This window comes from Mixophyes fleayi, chromosome 4 (assembly GCF_038048845.1).
Source record: "Mixophyes fleayi isolate aMixFle1 chromosome 4, aMixFle1.hap1, whole genome shotgun sequence".
Lineage (NCBI taxonomy): Eukaryota > Metazoa > Chordata > Amphibia > Anura > Limnodynastidae > Mixophyes > Mixophyes fleayi.
Genome location: NC_134405.1, coordinates 337254314 through 337260313, shown reverse-complemented (window position 1 = coordinate 337260313; position 6000 = coordinate 337254314). Strand labels below are relative to the sequence as shown.

General features: G+C 43.2%; 1 long non-coding RNA gene across 2 annotated transcripts in view; it reads left to right on the top strand.

Moving 5' to 3' along the window:
- Positions 1–525: 525 nt before the first annotated feature.
- LOC142150310 (uncharacterized) overlaps positions 526–6000 on the top strand; it is a 69141-nt gene continuing 63666 nt past the window's right edge. For both annotated transcript variants that reach the window (XR_012691076.1, XR_012691075.1), the window contains exon 1: positions 526–603. This is a non-coding gene — a long non-coding RNA (uncharacterized LOC142150310). The remainder of the gene's footprint in view (positions 604–6000) is intronic.

Here is a 6000-nt window from a genome sequence, read left to right as displayed (position 1 = left end):
GTGACACTAATTCTCCACTGATTTTCACACTTCTTTTCCCAAATGCAATCACATCATCATCATCATCATCATTTATCTATCACATAAGTTACCAAATTCAGGTTACTGCAATCAGAAAATTAGTGAAGAAACAATATCTCACTGAGCAAAGGAGACAGATGTATCATTAACAGGAGAGTTTACATATATTGAAGTGTGTGTGTGAAACTTTCTATAATGCAGAACTACCGACCCTCATTGACTTACATGACATGATGCACTGTAATAGCTGTCAGTAAGTGACTCCTTATTATTGCACGGGTTCTCCTATCCTTGTCCACCCAGACATGCATGGTGCATGGTGCATGGCTGCTAATCCCTGCAAAGATGCTGCAATAGACACAACAGTCCCTATTTATGATTATAATACTCACATTGCAGCTGGTGGTCAGATATCCAGAGTCACTATCATCATTACACCATAGGCCACTAATTATTCACAGACATCGGAACTCTGGGTGTGTCTGGGGTGTGGCCGTCACGTGATCTGTCTCCATGAGTCGCAGTCCCTACTTTCTGCCTTCACGATGTCATCATACTACGCCCAGAAGCCAATGTGTGAAGGTGAGGCTATGTATTTACTGTGTACTCGGCTAAATGGCTGTATATGTTTATATATGTGAGGTATATACATATCAGAGGTACATGTGAGGTATATATTCATATATGTGGATCTATATTATATATGACATATATTATGAGGTGCATATATATATATATATATATATATATATATATATATATATATATATATATATAATATTTTGTGAGGTTAACAATCTCTATTTATGAGATGTATTAAAATATATATAGATATCTCATATATAGAAATTGTGTGTGTATAAATATATATATATATATATATATATATATATATATATATATATATTATTTATATATACACAGATGTGTTAAAATATATATAGATATCTCATATATAGAAATTGTGCGTATATAAAAAAAAAATATATATATTTATACATGAATATGTGAGTGTGTGTGTGTGTGTGTATATATATATATATATATATACATATATACACATAATATTTTGTGAGGTGTGTTAAAATATATATAGATATCTCATATATAGAGATTGTGTGTGTATATATATATATATATATATATATATATATATATATATATATATAATATTTTGTGAGGTAAAAAATCCCTATTTATGAGATGTGTTAAAATATATATAGATATCTCATATATAGAGATTGTGTGAGTGTGTGTATATATATATATATATATATATATATATATATATATATATATATATATATATAAATAATGTGTGAGAACTTTATACCAGCGTCAGTAGAATTAAAATGGCTGCCGTGTGGTTTGTGGGGTCACCGTGCTCTGTGCTCCTCTGCAGTGTTCCCAGGTATGATCCTGTCACTATTCTTATCTGCAGCTTGAAGTCACCGGAAATATGCCTTATAAATAGCCCATTGTATGTTATTGGTGACAGGACTGACCAGAGATATTCCTGCCGCTCTGCAAGTACTGAGGTTCAGCTGACAGGAAAGTAGAAGATAGATATAGAGATTATAACACCGGTTCTGCCGGAGAAGTTTCTCAGAAAGTTGATATCCAGCTAAAGCCATTCGGGATGTTATTATGTAAATCACACAAATATATACAGTGCAGTGTATTATACATCCATTAGCAGCAATAAGATTGCAGCACCAGTGTGAAGACGGGATGCCAGCCGGGCATCATCTTGCCAACTGTCCGTAAACAGTCACATTTTTGCCCAGGGCCGTCAGTAAGGAAAGAACAGACCAGTAAAAAATATGACGTCAACTACTGAATTATACCTAACATTCAACATCAGAGTCTTTAGGTCTGAATTCCTTAAGGGTTACAAGTTCTCTACTTTTAGTTCTTGGTCCACTTTTTACTTTAGAAGCTACTACTGTCATTTTTACAATTGCATAATGTGTAAGTGAAGAAATGATGACAGAATGGCAGGGGCAGCGTCCACCCATAATAATGCAACGCCAGGGTCCCGCAGAATATGCCCACCACAGTGTGCCAGCCCCACTGCCTGCCACAGTGTGCCAGCCCCAGGGTCCCACAGCCCCAGTGCCCGCCACAGTGTGCCAGCCCCAGGATTCCACAACCCCAGTGCCCGCCACAGTATGCCAGCCTCAGAATCCCACAGCCCCAGTGCCCGCCACAGTATGCCAGACCCAGGATCCCACAGCCCCAGTGCCCACCACAGTATGCCAGACCCAGGATCCCACAGCCCCAGTGCCCACCACAGTATGCCAGCCCCACTGCCTGCCACAGTGTGCCAGCCTCAGTGCCATCCCAATATGCCAGCCACAGGATCCCACAGCCCCAGTGCCCACCACAGAATGCCAGCACCAGGATTCCACAGCCCCAGTGCCCACCACAGTATGCCAGCCCCACTGCCTGCCACAGTGTGCCAGCCTCAGTGCCATCCCAATATGCCAGCCACAGGATCCCACAGCCCCAGTGCCCACCACAGAATGCCAGCACCAGGATTCCACAGCCCCAGTGCCCACCACAGTATGCCAGCCCCACTGCCTGCCACAGTGTGCCAGCCTCAGTGCCAACCCAATATGCCAGCCACGGGATCCCACAGCCCCTGTGCCTGTCGCAGTATGCCAGCCCCAGGATTCAACAGTCTCAGTGCCCGCCACAATATGCCAGACCTAGGTTTCCACAGCCCCAGTGCCCACCACAGTATGCCAGACCCAGGATCCCACAGCCCCAGTGCCCACCACAGTATGCCAGACCCAGGATCCCACAGCCCCAGTGCCCACCACAGTATGCCAGCCCCAGTGCCTGCCACAGTATGCCAGACGCAGGATCCCACAGCCCCAGTGCCCTTCACAGTTTGCCAGCACCAGTTCCCACCACAGTGTGCCAGCCCAAGCATCTCCCCATAATTTTCCAGCATCCCTTATAATATGCCAGCCCCAGCGTCTTGCACAGTATACCAGCCCCAGCGTCTTGCACAGTATACCAGCCCCAGCGTCTTGCACAGTATACCAGCCCCACAGTTTGCCAGTTGCAGGTTCTGCCACAGTATGCCAGTACTGGCATTCTAGCAATATACCAACCACAGTATTCACCACAGTGTCCTACAGAGTATGCCAGCGTCACCCATACTATACCTGCAATAACAGCCCTTATAATATGCCAGCACCAGTGCCAGCCAATGTCCCCACATTATGCCAGCAGTGATGTCCCCCACATATACGCTAGTGACCTGCCTGCTTGTGTGATGCCACTTATTTATTAAATGTGTTCCATAATTAACGGATGCAGCATTTACATAACTCAGATTGTGCATCTCGTTATCACTGTCCTTCACTCTGTGTATGTGGGCGATGCTCAGAGACACGGTGTACACTGGGAGAAGGAACAGTTATATAAAGTAATAATATACACTGACACATTTCTCTGAAACTCAGCAAATTCTGGTTTATAAGTATTCGCCCCATGATGCAATATGCAAATGTTGTATCTATAAGGTAATAATCTGCAAGTGACAAGCAGGACGTCTGTAGGCAGCTGCCTACCTCTACTATGTACTGTACCCGGATAACGCTGCCCATTATACCAGGAATTATCTAGGTCCCTTGAATCCATCATAAGTGTATAAAATGTGTACCTAGGATCTAGGATTTAGAGTGGATGGTGGGTACCTAGAGCACCCTCAGGCCAGCATGAACTGAGCACTGTGCATGCCCCTGGGTGATGTGGCACACTACCAATGTGATGTCACCATGCCCCCCAATGCCACCATGTAGCGTGACCACTGCCCCCTTTCCATGTGCACTTGGCGCTATTACGCACGGAATTTAAGGTCCATCGTTTATTGGACTATATCTACCAACTATCCCCGAATTGGTGCAAATATTCCCATACATGGGACTCTCCATCCAAGTCGTTACTGTCCCACCTAACACGGGTCAGTTGGGCGTTATGAAATTTAAATATTTAAATTGCACCTGTCAATGATGATTTATGGGCTGACGTCTAAACTTAGCGCATTACACAATATGGGGAAAACACACATTGCAGTGCTTTACAGTAAATGCTCACTGCATTCCTAATTTAGACTTATCTCTCGGCGCTTGTTATTCTTTGATGATGCCTAAAAGCTTCTAGTTTCATATCTCTCTCCTATATGTATTTATCAAACCATATCTTCCCTTGGCATCTCCTCCAAATGTTTGTGAGCAGCGTTTTCTGGCCACGGACCAACCAGGGCAGACTTCCTCCATTGCAGTCACAATTGTTTTTATTTGTCTGTATTTTACTAATGGTGATATTAGGTTATATCAGCTACTTGCCGGAACTGCCGGGACACTGAAAGTGGATCTGTGACCTACATACAGTGGAGTCGGACATACATTTTTATTTATTGATGGAAGCAGTATTCAGCCGGTCGATTCTGAACAATGATATCACTGAGGCACCGCACAATTTATTAGTCATACCAAATGTGCACACAGGGGGTCTGATACAAGTCGGTTCACAAATTGCGTTGTAATTTCCGTGTTTAAAAAGAGTATGCAACTTTTGCTTAGTTTCTTAAGATACGTTACCATTTGAATATAAACACTCTCTGTATAAACGGCGCATACTTTTTCTGAAACCCTAGACGCATGTACAGGCCGAAGTATTTTTTTTAGGAGCATTTGTGCTGTGTTTACTACGTGCGTACTTACAATGAGTTCACATCACACCGCACATGAGCACTTTTTTTCTGCTCTAGCTACAGAGACGCAGGCGTGACATTTAGTGAACGAAGACTGTGCCGTGGCGGTCCTCTCTATCATTCGGCATTTGCACCTGTCCTGTAGCACTGCACAAGATGGGCGTAGGTCCCGAATTGAATCAGGCCCAGCCACATATTGTTGGTGACTTTGGTCTAAATGATTGATCAATCAGGTTGGTAGACTGGGTCCTCCGTCCGTGCCTGTGTAAAGTCATTGGCCTACTCCAAAGAGGAGGAAAGGTTCGAGGGAACGGATTGGTTAGTTTGAACCAGTCGTCTTGAGCTGGACAAATCTCATATATCACCAGACTGTCTGCTGACCCAGCCAAAAAACACCAATGGGTGTGAATATGTTACATGTTTAGCATTGTTAATAAATAGAACAGAAGAAAGATGACCTGCCCAGAGGAACTAGCAATCTATTTAGGTATAAGGTGAGGCTGATATAAATACTAAGTGACACAGTGATCTATTGCTAAAATAGTTCAGAGTGTATACTGAAAAGATCTTATTAAAAACTGGCATCATATGGCACGGTGGCTCAGTCGTTAGCACTTCTGCCTCACAGTGCTGGGGTCATGAGTTCAATTCCCTACCATGGCCTTATCTGTGATGGAGTTTGTATGTTCTCCCCGTGTTTGTGTGGGTTTCCTCCTGGTGCTCCAGTTTCCTCCCACAATCCAAAAACATACTGGTAGGTTAATTGGCTAATATAAAAATTGACCCTAGTCTGTCTGTGTGTGTGTGTGTGTATGTTAGGAAATTTAGACTGTAAGCCCCAATGGGGCAGGGACTGATGTGAGTGAGTTCTCTGTACAGCGCTGCGGAATCAGTGGCGCTATATAAATAAATGGTGATGATGATAATTTCAGATAGCCATTATCGTCATTTATTTATATACCACCAATCCCATATCTCAGCTCTGTACAGAGACCGTGTAACCATTCACATCAGTCCCTGCCCCATCGGAGCTTACAATCTAAATTCTCTACCCCACACACATAGACTGTGTCTTTAACACACTTTTTGTGTAGGGGGAAGAGCTGACTCTCTCCCCTGTAAGCAAGTCAGTCGTGTAGTTCACTCCAGCACTGTAAGCAATTTCCTATCTCTTCTGACAGTAGATATATGTCTGTATTTCAAGGGGCTGTTTTGTCTTGTGAAATATCATTCCTTTTCTACCATGCCAC